The 15,834-nt window shown below is 42.7% G+C and overlaps 1 protein-coding gene across 4 annotated transcripts in view; it reads right to left on the bottom strand.

The window, feature by feature from the left end:
- The window catches only part of Rtn3 (reticulon 3), a 58,600-nt gene that overhangs the window by 10,568 nt on the left and 32,198 nt on the right, over positions 1-15,834 (bottom strand). The gene's annotated exons all lie outside the window — the stretch shown is intronic.

Here is a 15,834-nt window from a genome sequence, read left to right as displayed (position 1 = left end):
CCGTGGTGGCACATGCCTTTAATCCCAGCACTCGGGAGTCAGAGGCAGGTGGATCTCTGAGTTGGAGGCAAGCCTGGTCTACAAAATGAGTTCCGGACAGCCAGGACTGTTACAAAGAGAAACCTTGTCTCAAAAAACAAAACAAACAAACAAACAACAACAACAAAAGAAAAAAGCAAAATGACAACAAAAAACAGGGTCTCCAACTGTTCTGGAGCTTGCTAATCAGGTTATGCTGAGACCCAGGAATCCACCTGTCTCTACTCTCCTTCCCCAGCACTGGGGTTATAAACCGCACTACTATACCCCAGCACCCTCCTCCTCTCCTTCTTACCCTGAAGTGGATTCTGGGGATTAAACTCAGGCCCAGCACTTTACTGACTGAGCCATCTAGCTCTTTAGTATTCTGAACCTCCTTATTTTTGGTTTTGCTATTTTGGGTTATTTTTTGTACCCCAATCTTGAGCCCCTGAACTCCTAAGAGCTGGGATTGAAGGCCTGTGACACACACCTGGCCATACTTTTTTTTTTTCCATTGAGACAGGGTCTTGCTAAATTGCCTAGTCTGGCCTTACAAAGATGGATGAGGCCTCTAGAGTTTGACAGATCTGAGTCTTAGTAATTTCTACCAGTGTTATTTTAACCTTTATTTTATTTTTTTCTGAGACAGGGTTTCTCTGTGTAGCTTTGCGCCTTTCCTGGAACTCACTTGGTAGTCCAGGCTGGCCTCGAACTCACAGAGATCTGCCTGGCCCTGCCTCCCGAGTGCTGGGATTAAAGGCGTGCGCCACCACCGCCTGACTTGTCTGCCTTCTAAGCCATCCTTCACTGTAAAGTGAAGAAAATGGAATCTTCTCCCCAAAGCTGTTCCCAGGAGAACGTAAGGCCAGTGCAGGCAGAGTCATTATGACCTACGTGGAATAATTCACTCGCTTTACTGGAAAGGGGAGGCTCTGTGATTCCTGATGGCGACAGCTGCAGTGGTTTCGCAAATCAGGGAGAAAACAGGGTGCTGCTCAGGGTGCGCATGACTGAACTAAGACTATACAAGAAAAATGAACAGAACCAGACCTACTTAAGAAAGCTAGTGCTACGTAGGGTAATTCCTACAGTCAGAGCTCAGGCACATACAAATGTTAAACTTTATATGTCTGTTAAGTGTAGCTTCAATACAAAATGCAGAGAGGCTCCATATCACCACCAGCAGAACAACCAGATGACACATGCCCCTGGATATGACACATCAGAGAAGGACACAATACTGCTTCTATAGAATTCCAGCCTCAAATACATACCTTGTATTTAAAGAGAAAATAACTAGACAAATGCAACTGGAGAAATATTCTACAAAATAACTCATTGATGTTCTTAAAAACTAGTGTAAAATATAAACAACAGGGGGCTGGAGGAGAGATGGCTTAGAGGTTAAAAGCACTGGCTGCTTGATCTTCCAGAAGACCCGAGTTCAGTTCCCAGAATTCACAGGGTAGCTCACAATTGCCTGGAACTGAAGTTCCAGGGGATCTGATGCCCTCTTCTGGCCTCAGTGGGCACCAGGCACAGACAGGTGCACATATATACACACAGGCAAAACACTCATATAAATAAAATTAATATATAAAAGTTTTTACAAAGAAAGAAAAAGAAATAGACTTCCACACTGCACAAGTTGGAGAAGGCCACCGTGTCCTCATGGACTTTACTGCCATCTGCTGGAAAGTTGTCATACAAGGTAGTCAGACCTATAATGATTACACATGTGACTAGTGCCCCCTACAGGTATGTAGAATATAAAGTATATAGCAGTACAGAAAGGCCCTGGGTTCGGCCTTAAAATAATCAGTGGAATTAGGGTCTAGGTCAAAAGAGGATTTACTGATGGGAAGACAGAACAGCAGATAAAGGACATTAATACATGTCAAACTTCACAGCTTGTTCCTTCGCTTCGTTCAGGCTCTAGCCTGCAGTCATTTCCTGCCCTACACACTGTATGCCCTTACAGCTTTATTTCTCCTCAGAGCACTCACCACCTTACGCACTTCTTCTTCTTTTTTTAATTTTTATTTTGCAATACAATTCAGTTCTACATATCGGTCACGGATTCCCTTGTTCTCCCCCCTCCCGTCCCCCTCACCTTCCCCCCAACGCCCCCCCCCCCCATTCCCATCTCCTCCAGGGCAAAGCCTTCCCCACAGACTGAGGTCAACCTGGTAGACTCAGTCCAGGTAGGTCCAGTCCCCTCCTCCCAGGCCGAGCCAAGCGACCCTGCATAGGCCCCAGGTTTCAAACAGCCAACTCATGCACAGAGCACAGGACCCGGTCCCACTGCCTGGATGCCTCCCAAACAGATCAAGCCAATCAACTGTCTCACCCATTCAGAGGACCTGATCCAGTTGGTGACCCCTCAGCCATTGGTTCATAGTTCATGTGTTTCCGTTCGTTTGGCTATTTGTCCCTGTTTCCGCACTTCTTCTAACAGGCTCTTCAAATCGATGCCAGGCCCAGCTCACAACCAAGGACCAGTGTGACCACAACTTCCATTCACTTCCTGATACTGGCCCTCACATGGGAATATGCCAAGTGGAGACTAAGCTTTCTGAGCACAGAACCAAGGGGACTGGCAAGACCTTTTGAAACTCTTACCTCTCTGCGTCTCTGGTAGTTAGGAGGAAGAAAAATATGAGGAAAAATGTGAGAAACAGGGCAGCTGTTAAGGTTTAATATGTGAAGCCATTGGACTGGGTGCTCAGCTTACGACCAGGAAACCAGCAAGAAGCTGCAGTGGTTTTGTTTCCATAAATGTATTTTTATTTTTATCCATTTGTTCCCACTGCTTTAAAATAGAAAATTAGCTACGTATGGTGGTGTACACCTGCAATCCCAGACCTTGAGGGTGAAAGCAGAAGGGGCAGGAGTTCAAGGTTATTTCCACATCCTAAGCCAGCTGAAATGAGAGGCACACACAAATTACCTGGAATATGTGGTGCAAAGGATCAAACTAGGGACTTCCTGTATGCTAGGCAGGCACTCTATCAACTGAGCTACATCTCCCCTTCCCACATTTCTCACTTTTTAATTTTGAGGCTGGCCTTGGGGTTCTGACCATCTTGCTGACCCAGCTTCTTGAATAGCTGTGATTAAAAGGCCTGTGCCACCAGGTATATCTCTTTCAAGGGATGGGAAAGGAGACCAGAGGGGATAACAGGGTATGAATCTGACCGAAATACATTGCCTATATGAGTGAAATGTCACAAAGGAATTCATCATTCGCCTTTCTTTAGCTGATAATGTACAAACAGATTCTGAAGCACATGGGTTTGCAACCTTTGCCACTGATTAGCTGGGTAATTTGGGACAAGATGCAGAACTTCTATATGTTGAGTTCTCACTGTAAAATACAGTGACGGCCTTACAGGGATGCTGCAGGACTGAATAGGTGAGTGTGGAAACACCAGCGCACTGCTGAGCATGTAGCTAGTGCCTATGTTAGCTACGATGACTTAATGGGCTGCAAGTCTCAGCACACTTAAGATGGAAAACTGATGAGCAAAAGTCTGCTGCAGAGCAATAAAGATTTGTTTCCTTTTTTGTATTGTTGCTAACAGGATATAAAATTAATATTCGGGGATTGGAAAGGAATTTTTTTTTTTTTTTTTTTTGGTTTTTTGAGACAGGGTTTCTCTGTGTAGCTTTGTGCCTTTCCTGGAACTCGCTTATATAGACCAGGCTGGCCTCGAACTCACAGAGATCCACCTGGCTCTGCCTCCCGAGTGCTGGGATTAAAGGTGTGTGCCACTACCACCTGGCGGAAAGGTATTTTTAACTAAATTTCTTTAAAAAACTTATACTTAGAGCTAGGCGTGGTGTTGCACGTTGTTAATCCCAGCACTCGGGAGGCAGAGGCAGGCAGATCTGAGTTCATGGTAAGCCTGGTCTTCAGAGTGAGTTCCAGGGCTACACAGAGAAACCTTGTCTTGAAAAACAAAACAAAACAACAAATTTTATTTAAAGATTTTATTTTTTTTTCATGTGTAATCTGTGCTATGTACTGTCGGTGTGTGCAGTTTCCATGGAGGCCAGAAGACAACACTGGATCTCATGGGAACTGTAGTTATAGAGGCTTGTGAGCTGCCACGTGGGTGCTGGGAATCAAACCCCTGTCCTCTGGAAGAGCAGCCAGTGCTCTTAACTACTGAGCCATCTCTAGTCTCATTAGTTATTTTTCTATGTTTCTGATGCAGAGCCTCTGTCCTGAGAATATTTATGTTGCTGGTGAATTACAAGCGATTCCTCCCTACTTCCCAAGTCTTCTATAATATGGCTGCGATGGCCATTCTTGTTTGTCAGTTTGACTACATCAACTTAACTAAAATCCAAGTAGCTGGGTACACTTATGAAGGATTTTTTCATTTGAAGTGGGAAGATTCACTTTTAATAAGGATTTTTTGAGATGGGAAGATCTACCTTTAATCTGGGCCACATGTTCTGTTGGCAGCCTATATAAAGGACATGGAAGAAAAAAAGCTTTACATCTTTGCCTATTCTCCCTCTCACTGGCACGTCTATTCCTTCACTGGCATTAAAACTTACTTTTTTGAGATTCTGATGGACTCTGAAGTCCAGCTAAGATGTCCAGCCTCATGGACTGAACAACTACTGGATTCTTAGATCTTCTGTTGGCAGATAGCTGATGTTAGACTAGCTGAACCAGAGCAGGTAAGCCATTTTAATAAATCCCCTTCTCGTGTGTGTGTGTGTGTGTGTGTGTGTGTGTGTGTGTGTGTACTCACACACATTTTTTTTCATTCTATAAGTTCTGTTTCTCTAGCAAACCCTGACTAATACAGTGGCCATACTACTTTTAAAAAAATGTTTAAATATAAAAATGGACTTATTCACAATCCTTGAGCAGTTACCATTCCTTCAGAAAATTCATTATAAACAAAAAGCAAATGGGGCTCAGTAGTTAAGAGTGACTGCTATTCTTTTAAGGGACCAGAGTTCAATTCTCAGCACTGATAGCAAGTAGCTCACAACTGTATCTCCAGCTCCAGGGGATCTGATGTCCTCTTCTGGCCTCTACAGGCACGTATGCACACATAGCACGCACACACACACACACACACACACACGCACGCACGCACGCACGCACGCGCGCGCGCGCACACACACACACACACACACACAAATAAAAAAATAAATCTAAAAACAACAACAAACATCACCAACTGCTACAGTAGCTTGAGCCAAAACAAAAACAAAACATTTATCTCATGTGCAATATACAACTTAAAACCAGCATTAGCACAGGAAATGTGGCCAGACAACAAACATCTCTAGTGATTTCTAATGATAAAACTGCAGCTTCAATGATACTGACATGCAAAAAAACAGCATGACTTAATGTCTATTCACATTAAAGTGTCCTATTTATCTCTACGAGATGTAGATCTCATCTGGACTTTCCTTTTCAGGACACTGCACTGTTGCTGCTGCTAGACAAAAAAGAAAATATACTAAGGAAAGCCCAGGTAAGTGTGCCTACAGAAACCCATGCTCAATTCTCAGCAAAGTCAGGGAGCAACCAGGGAAGGTTTTGTATTTCTGGCTTTTTATTTTACATTTATTCATTCATTCATGCATTCATTTAGTGTGCGTGTGTGCATGTGTGATATCAGACACTTTCAGGGGTTGGTGTTCTCCTTCAACCATGTGGGTTCTGGGCATGAAATCAGGTCCGGCTTGGCTTTTATCTGCTGAGCCATATCAATGGCATTCCTTGGCCTTGTATATTAGTTCATAAACTTAGGGAAAAGAAAAGCTACCTGCCACAAATTATATATACTAATATGAACTCGCTCTGTAGAACAGGCTGGCCTTGAACTCACAGAGATCCTCCTGCCTCTGTCTCCTGAGTGCTGGGATTAAAAGTGGGTGCCACTAGTCCATTTTTAACACTAGGTCAGAACTGCTAAGCAGGGTCACAAAATTTCACTCTATCCAATCTAATCTGTTCATCTGTTTCAGACTGTTTGATGCTAGAATCTGACAGTTCTAAACAGGATTCACAAACCTGCAACATTCAGAATTGCCACTGTTACCCATCTCAGCCCTAACAAAGTCCTTCCTCTCTTTCCCACAGAGATCATCAGAGCCTGTCTGGGTCAGTGCTATACCTAAGCGCTGCCTAGAGAATGTATTTCTGTTTTGAAGGCTGCCTCATGCGAAGCATCCTAGTTATTATTCCTCCTCCATCTTCTGGTCTCACTGGAAGATATATGGTCATTAGTTGACCTAGTTTTGGTTGTTAAGACACAGCTGCTTTGATCACTTGGTATAAATACTGTGTATCTGGTGAGATCCACACTGGCACTTTGTTTCTCAAACAACATCCAAACTCGTTTTCTGGTTCTTAACTGCTAGGAGGTACACGGCATGTATACCTTTCCTGCCCCAAGTGCTTTCTCTGTTTTGCTGCCTTGGCTGCTCGGAACTGGGCAGCATACCAAGCCGCTTCTTCTAATTTTAACTCTTCTTGTGAAGTTAACTCTGGATATTCTGACCAAGGTCTTTTTTGCAGTAATCGACTCATAATGCCTCTCTCACAAATCAACTATTTCTTCCTCAGTAAGTAGCCTATGACTGCTTCTGGTCTCTCTCGAGCCATCACTTAAGAGTAGATGTGAAGCCGGGCGGTGGTGGCACACACCTTTAATCCCAGCACTCGGGAGGCAGAGGCAGGCAGATCTCTGTGAGTTTGAGGCCAGGCCGGGATCCAAAGCTACATAGAGAAACCTTGTCTCGAAAAACAAAACAAAAAATAAAAGAGAGATGTGCAAACTCTGTAGTCAAGTGCTCACCTCTCGGGCATGCTCTAAAACACCTGGATCCCGTACTGCCGCCTCCTGTCTGCATCAGGCCCCCTTCCTGGCAGAGCAGCCGGAAGCACGGCGTCCAGCAGCAGTTCCCCATCGCATGCTGCCCAGGCACCACCCACCCCCGCATTGGTCCGTCCTGGAGACTTCTGCTAAGGCGGCCGTTATTGCAGTAGCCTCGAGAAGCCACGCGAACAGAAAGCGCACAGTGCCACAAGGGAGCAACTCCAGGAACCCAGACCAGGTCCAAGGCATTATTTTAATTATTATTGAAAAAAGAAAAAAAAAGTTTTCTATCTCTTGCTAAAGAAATTTAAGGATGCTAGCTGCAGTAACCATAATACACCAAAAGAGGGAGCTGCCGTAGTTCATGGCAGTCTCACAAGACTGAAGCCGCCCCTCTTCAAATTTCAGTCAGTCGGGAGCAGCAGCTGTGACCCTTGCTGATTTCCCGATCCATTTATTTGCTCTATTACCAAATTTAGGCAAAGAGTTTGATTTTAAGCTCAGTTTGATTTTAACCTATTATCCCCAAGGGTCAACAGAATTTAATCTACTCTCCCAAGCAGAATTTTCTGTGTAGTCCTAGAACTTACTCTGTAAACCAGGCTGTCTTCAAATTCAGAGATCTGCCTGCCTCTGCCTCCTGAATGCAGGGGCCAAAGGCATGCGCTACCACCCAAGCATTCTTTTTTTGTTATTTTTTTTTGTTTTTGTTTTTCGAGCCAGGGTTTCTCTGTAGCTTTGGAGCCTGTCCTGGAACTCGCTCTATAGACCAGGCTGGCCTCAAACTCACAGAGATCAGCCAGGCTCTGCCTCCCGAGTGCTGGGATTAAAGGTGTGCACCACCACTGCTGCTCAGCTCCACCCAAGCATTCTTAAGTGTAGAAAATGCTTATTCTGAAAAAGAAGTAAAACTGACAAAACTCCAACTCTTAACTTCATTTTTAAAGAACAGTTTAGAATTTACACGTTTTATTTTCTTTGCAGTCTTTTGTTTTAACCTGCCAACATTCAATACATCTAAGGAAATTCAGGTGGGGGAAAGTCAGACTGGGTGGCTAGGTTGGTTGACTAGTTTATAGAGTAGGGACACCAACTAGTGACCTTCCTCAGTTCCCTGAGTGCTGGGATCACAGTCCTTTGCTACCTGCCTGGCTAAAGACAGGCTTTGACTACAAAAGGGAACACTGGTCATTAATAAAGAGGAATGCTAGCCAGGCGTGGTGGCAGAGGCAGGCAGATCTCTGAGTCTGAGGCCAGCTTTGTTTACAGAGTGCATTCCAAGAAAGTCAAAGCAACAGAAAGAAAGCCTGTGGAATGCTCAATGACAGGTACTTGCCTTTAACCATGCTAGGGTCAAAAGTTTGTAATATAGTCACCAAGTATATGTACAATATGGACATCTTTTCAATTCCATCAGTGTATAGAAAAGACCACACTTTCCCTAATGTACCTTTCTCATTGTGGAGTTTGGACCCTGCCCACCCCACAAAGCCCACTGGTTATAAGGCTGATCCCCAGAGTGGCAGCTTTAACAGGGAGGCAGGGAGGTGAGGCCTAGTGGAGGTCTTAGGTTATGGCGTAATGAGGAGACTGTGGGACAGAGTTCTTCTTTTGTGTCCTGGCCATAAGGTTGGCAGCTTTGCTTCAGCACATTTGCCCTACAATGGGTGATGCCACAGGCCCAAGAGCAACCAAGTCAACTGTGAGCCAAACAAACCTTTTCTGTTATTTTAGCAGACTAACCCCGCCGTCTCTCCACTCTGCTCCGGTTCTTTTACTCTATAGGCCCATACAGCTGTAACTGACATAGTTCTCATTATTTTATGCTGCCTTTTTCACTGAGCATAATTTCTGAGATTTGTTTATACTGATGCAAGCACCAAAAAAACAAGTTGTCCCATGACCCACACACAAACTATGTCAAGGGATATTTGTCCCCTTACTGATAAATTACTATTTCCAACTTCACGACATCATTACTAACACTGCCGTGAAGAAAAATCTTTGTGAAGGAGTTTTTATTCTTCTACAGTAGAGCTGCTAGTTCACAGGACAAATGAGTATTTTTTTTAAGAATCTGCCCAACTTTCCTTACACTCTCAGCCACAGTCCACGAGACTCATTGCTCTACCACCTCACCATCACTGGGGACTGTCTTTAAATTTAGCCATTAGAATGTATGGATAGTGGCAAAGCTACACAGTGAAACCCTGTCTTGAAAAACCAAAAATAAACTAAAAATAAAATGTACAGATAGTTATGGAGGCCCAAATTACTCAGAGTCTGAGAATTTGAGCTTGTTTTACCCAGTAGGGCTGCATAAGGGGATGACTGGACCACAGGCATGGTTACCAGGTGTTTGGAAGGGTCTATACTTGGCTGTGCAGTGTGCTTTGATCTAGCAAGGGGGAGGTCTTTTGCCCCGCCCCTTGGCATTGTTAAAAAAGCCCTTTTGAATAAATGGAAAAGGCCATTGGGTATTGACCCAGGTCCTCCCAAAGCTATCCTGTGTTTCTCTCTTTCCTCTCATCATCTAGATCTCTTTCTAATATTTCTTATCCCTCTCCCCTCCTCATAGGAACCCCAGAAAAGATGGGAGCTGCCTTCCAAAGATGGTGGTAACTGTTTAAATCGTGTGAGATTAAGTGTTGGACACATTTACACTGTCTTACCAGTCATTTGTGTAAAGTTCTTTTGGGAAGTGCCATTAATCTGTACAGTCCAGTTTCTGATAGTCTAATAGATATACTATGGCAAGTATTTTCTCAAAGCAGTGCTTACTAGTAATACCTTTCATTGTGCAAAAATTAAAAATTAATTTTGATAAAGTCTAACTAACTTATTTTGACTATAGTGCACCCAATGACCTAAGAACCCTTTGCCTAGTCCCAAACCATGGAGATACTCTTTTCTTCTCTCCCTTTCAAACAGAGCCTTGCTATTCAGCCCGGGCTGAACTCAGTCCTCTTACCTAACCTTAGGTATATGCCACCACCCTGGCCTTGTAAGATTTTTTTTTAAAGTTCTTATATTTACTGATTGATTTTCAATTTACTTTGCATACCATGTGATGTTAGGACTGGTGGGCAACATGCTAAGACACCACCTAAGACCTGTCACTTGTCCTGTATAGAATGCCCTCCTGTCCTCAAATATGAAAGGATCCTGTGATTAGGATAGGCTAGTCACTGAAGTAAGCTACCACATGAGAGGACTAGATACTAGAAACTAAGAGAAGCTCCAGAAGCTAAACATGTCCACCACTCCCCACTGCCCAGGTGACAGCCAGTGAGAGTGGAGAGCTAGGGTGAAAGAGAAGGTGTAGCCATTACAAGTACTGCTTTTGCGGAGGACTGAATGTCAGTTCCTAGTACCGACATGCAGTGGCTCGCAAGCCCAGAGGTTCTGGTGTCCTTTCCTGACCTTTGCAGGTACCCGCACTCATGTGTACAAAACACACAGACACACACAGGTTTTCTGCTTGTTTTTGAGACAGGATATCACTATGTAGACCAGGCTGGCCCCAAACTCAGAGATCCACCTGTCTCTGACTCCTAAGTGCTGGGATTAAAGGTGTGTGCCACCATGCCTAGCCCTAAATCTTTTTTTTTTTTAAATTACCTAAAATTTTAAAGTGTGTGTGTGTGTGTGTGTGTGTGTGTGTGTATGTGTATACACATGCATCCAAGTGGCTGGTGAAGCCAGTTTCAGGTGGTTGTGAGTCACCCAATGTGGGTGCTGGGACTGAACTTGGGTTTCTGTAAGAACAGTGCATGCTCTTAACCACTAAGCTACCTCTCCAGCCATCTGCCACCAACTCTTACCAAAATAAATAAAAAATACAAAATGGAACAGCAGGCAGTATTTTCATCTGCTGAGCCATCTTCCTAGATCCTATTCTGTTTCTTGAGACAAGATTTCTCTGTGTGTAGCCCAGGCTGGTCTTGAACTCAGAAATCTGCCTGCCTCTGCCTCCCGAGTGCTAAGATTAAAAGTATGTGCCACCACTGCCAGGCTTTCTAGCATGTCTTAAAAATATCGGTTAATTAAAAAACATGTGGGTGCTGGGTATCAAACCTTGGTCTTTTGCAACAAGTATTCTAAGCCACCAAGTCATCTCTCCAGTCCTTTTGAGTTAAATATGATTTTAAATGGAATTGTTTTTGTATGGGGGGTTGGCAGAGTCCAGTAGTCCAGGCTACTCTCAAACTCAAGGTCTTCCTCCTTTAGCTTCTCAAGTGCTAGAACTTTATGCATGCACTACTCTTCCTGATTTGCAACTCCCTATCCCTCTTCATAGTCTTTACAGAGCATTGGACCTCTTGAAGCTGGAGTCATAGGTGATTGCTGACTCATCTGTCCAGCCCGAGTATTTTATTGTAGTTCTGGGGATCAAACCCAGGGCCTTGTGCACACTAGACATATGCTTTATTACTTACATTTTGAACATTAACCAGTGTCTCTCCTGTATTTTTGTTAAATTCATTTATCAGTGCTAGTGGTTGTTTTATAGATTCTGTAGGATGGATTCCTTCCTTCTTTTATGCTCCATTTTTTTTTTTCCTTTTAGAGTTATTTATAAGTGTACTTTCTATGTGGTTGCTCCAAGTGAGTGCAGGTTACCTGTGGAGGCCAGAGTTGGATCCCTCTGGAGTTCAACTTACAGGCTGTTATGATTTTCCTGACATGGGTACTGGGAACTAAACTTGGGTCTTCTATAAGAGCAGCAAGAGCTCTTAGTTGATGAACCATCTCTCTCTAGTCCATTTTTTTTTTTCCTCAAATAGGGTTTCATGATGTAGCACAGGCTGGGACTGAGCTCACTGTCATGCATAAAAGACAGAGGACGACTTGTGGGAGTTGCTTCTCTCTTCCTATCATGTGGGTTCTGGGGGACCGAACTCAAGTTGTCAGGCTTACCAGTCTGACAGTCTTGGCCTCGAATTCTCGATCCTTTTGCCTTTGCTGCTTGATGAGACTGATGTCATTTTTCTTTCTGGAAAACTTCCTTTAGCATTTTTGTAGTCTAGATTGTCCATAACAAATCCCCTTAATCTCACATCTAAAAAAACACTGTTATTATTAAAGACTTGTTTTTATTTCATGTATAAGAGTATTTATGTGCATGTATGTGTACCACATTATGTGCAGTACCACAGAGGCCATAAGAGGGCATCCTCTGCAGGAACAACCAGGGCTCTTAACTGCTGAGCCACTTCTCCAGCCCCTTGATTTTATTTTTAGTCTTCCATTACTTAATACAGAAATCTGGGTTAAAGCTGAGCATGGTGGCACATCCCAGCACTTGGGAGGTGGAAGCAAGAGAGAAGGATAAAATATCTCCCGAAGCCGGGCGGTGGTGGCGCACGCCTTTAATCCCAGCACTCGGGAGGCAGAGCCAGGCGGATCTCTGTGAGTTCGAGGCCAGCCTAGGCTACCAAGTGGGTCCCAGGAAAGGCGCAAAGCTACACAGAGAAACCCTGTCTCGAAAAACCAAAAAAAAAATAAAAAAAAAATAAAAAAAAAATAAAATAAAAAATCTCCCGATGAACTTTTTTTTTTTTTTTTTTTAAACATTTTACAAGTCTCCCTCAGGGCTATGCTCTTTCACAGTGATCAGATTAAGTGTAGTCTAGTAAGATGATTTATGGCAAATGCTTGTTTTGGCTTGGTGGAGATGCTGGAGTCTGAGTAGTCATGTAGCAGTCACATGGGCACTGCTTGTCATCCTGGATACCAAGGACTTAACAAGCATTCTTGAATGGCAACTCTGTGCTTTGATAGTTGTGGAAGAGTTCAGTACTTCCTGCATGAGTGTGTTGACAGCTGTAAGCTTACCTATGGCATCTTCCTCCATGTGTCCTTTTGCTGCAATCAAGAGTAATTGTCAAGAGTAATGTTATCAGTTTCTGAACCCACTGAGTCCTATCAGTCAGTCTGGGAGTGGTCTCGAGACCCCTGACACCTGTTCCATTCCAAGGTTGTCTTTTGACTTACCCTAGTAGGTGACTGCTTTGGCCAGTCAGTGTGTGTGTGTTTCATAGACTAGGAAACCTGTGATCACTTTGTCTTCAAAAAGCTCTTCTCTGGTCTGCTGTGGGAATCCTATTGTTTAATATTTTGATTATTCCACAGATCCTTGAATTTCTGGTGGTATTTTTTCTCCCTTGTTCTTCAGGTTGTGTAATTCCCTGTTTATCATCAAATTCACAGATCCCTTTCTCCATCATCTTCATTTTGCTATTAATGTCACTTAATGAATTACAAACTTCAGATATTCTACGGTTTCCTCTAGGCTATTTTTGTTTCTATTTTTAAGGCTGAAATTTCCTTTATTTTCATTCAATACAAACATTTTCCTTCACTTTGTTGGGTGGCTATAATAACCTCTCTTTCCTTCTCCAGGGTTCACTGGCTGTCTTGGACCTCACTATATAGACCAGGTTGGTCTTAATGTAATTCTAATATACAAACTTAGTTTATATAAATCCCTTTACTCCAGACTGGATTATATTTTTTTGGTTTTTAAAAAGTTAGTTTAGGTTCCATTCTAGACACCACAACTAACATGTTTTACAGGTGCTGTATTTATTCTGTTATAGTCCTCTAGAGTATGCATTTAAAAAATTATTTACCTGGATAATTTTAATCCCACTACTCAGGAAGCAGTCGGATGGATTTCTATGAGTTCAAGGTCATAGAGAGCTCTAGAACAGCCAGGGCTACATAGAGAGACCCTGCCTCAACATCCCCAACACAAATAAATAGCCCTCTGCAATAGGGCTTATAACCATTGAGCGCTGGAGAGTATTAATTTTGGGGGGTTGCTTTAAGCATGCCATAATATTTCTTTAAACACAATTTGCAAACTCTTGTCTCTGGTGCAGAAGATAAAGTCACGGCTCAGTTCTTTCATCCTTAGCTGGTTTGCCTGGATCTCTCACGCACACACGTAGGTCAGAGATGAGAAAGCAGCTTATACAGACATTACTTTATAGAAAGAATTTTAGGCGTTCATCTTCTAGATCCCTTTTCCAGATCCTTCTTCCCTCCCCCCCCTTCTTCCCTTTTAATTTCTAGTCATTGAGAATGACTTAAGTTATCTTCTCTCAGTTTTCTCCAACTGTCAAGTCCCAAGTTGAGTCTGTTTTTCCTGGTTACAAGCAGTAAAATGGATTGAATTTAATTGTTCAAATATATTCCATTCTTTCTTATAAGTGTTAACTCTTTCAGAATCTGTTTGCTTCTGTATGTTCTACATTGCCTTCAGGTCTTTTTCTTTTAATTTAAAAATTTTGTTCAAAGTATAGTCATGTGCAAGAAGACTGGGTCCAATAGAAGTCTACCTGGCTATAATAAAAAACAAATATGACTTTATTTTAAAATTTCATCTAAAGATTTTCTTTCTAGGGCTGGAGAGATGGCTCAGTGGTTAAGAGCACTGGCTGTTCTTCCAGAGGTCCTGAATTCAATTCCCAGGAACCACGTGTTGGCTTATATATAATGGGATTTTATTTCTATGGTATACAGGAGTACATGCAGGTAGAGCACTCATATACACAAAGTACATAAATAAACAAATTTTTTCTTTTTTTTGAGACAGGGTTCCTCTGTGTAGCTTTGGAGCCTTTCTTGGAACTCACTCTGTAGCCCAGGCTGGCCTCAAACTCACAGAGATCCGCCTGCCTCTGCCTCCCGAGTGCTGGGATTAAAGGTCTGTACCACCACCGCCCAGCTTATAAACAAATCCTAAGATTTTATTTCTAATTATGTGTATATGTGTACAGGTATCATGTGTATACACCTTGTGAAAACAAGAAGTTGATGCATTTTACTGAAATGGTTTATATCATTAAAAATATGGTCATAAAATAACTGACAAGGTTTTTAATTTTAAATTTGTAAGGATAACCTTTAAGCTTCTAACTATATGTCAATCTGCCTTAACTATCATCTAAAAATATTTGCCAATAACAAAATTTGGTCAGTGAGAAATATCCTTAACTTCCACATCTCTTTTCGTCTCTCAGTCTAGATGAAATAGCTCAGCTGGGAATTACCAATAATTACTATTTACAAAGTTCTTTACTTATAACAACACTATAAAACATAGCAAAATAATTACCTTTACCTCATTACTAAAGGAAGATGTTGAACCAGTTAAGCTTGTTGACTAAGGTTACACTGAAGTCTAAAAATGCCAAAATTAGACAGGAGGTGTTAAGGCCTAAGTTTTGTACACCTCATTACTCAAAAGTAACTCTCCAATTTCTAGAGGATAATTGCTTTCTTTAATTCTTCAGATTTTTGGGGATGGGGAGGGGATGTAGCTCAGTGGAATTGTGCTTGTCTGGCAAGCATGGGGCCAATTGAATTCAATCTCTGCTCCCCAATGCAGAGAAAAGAGGCCAGTGAAAGAAACCCATCCGGGCCCTGGTTTCACACCAAACACCCAACCAATTAAAATTACATAAATAGGGTAGTGAGATGGTTTAGTGGGTAAAGATGCTTGCTGCCAAGTCTGACAACTTGAGTTTTATTCCTGGCATGGTGGAGTAAGAAAACTGGTTGCTTCAAGCTGTCATGATGCACGTGTGTCCAAGTCTCTCTCTCTCTCTCTCTCTCTCTCTCTCTCTCTCTCTCTCTCTCTCTCTCTCTCTCACACACACACACACACACACACACACACAGAGAGAGAGAGAGAGAGAGAGAGAGAGAGAGAGAGAGAGAGAGAGAGAGAGAGAGAGAGACTATGAAGAGATACAAAAAAAACCTAAAATAAATCTTTAAAAATACAAATTTTAGGGAGCTAGAGAGATGGCTCAGTGGTTAAGAACACTTGGCTGCTCTTCCAGAGGACCTGGGTTTGATTCCTAGTACCCACATGGTGACTCACAACCATCTTGCTACTCCAGTGCCAGGGGGTCGGGGTCCTCTTCTGCTCTCCTCGAGC

The sequence above is a fragment of the Peromyscus californicus genome, unplaced genomic scaffold, assembly GCF_007827085.1.
Source record: "Peromyscus californicus insignis strain IS unplaced genomic scaffold, ASM782708v3 Scaffold_4__1_contigs__length_199733344, whole genome shotgun sequence".
NCBI lineage: Eukaryota > Metazoa > Chordata > Mammalia > Rodentia > Cricetidae > Peromyscus > Peromyscus californicus.
Note: the sequence above shows the minus strand (reverse complement) of the source record. Positions and strands in the feature narration are given on the sequence as shown.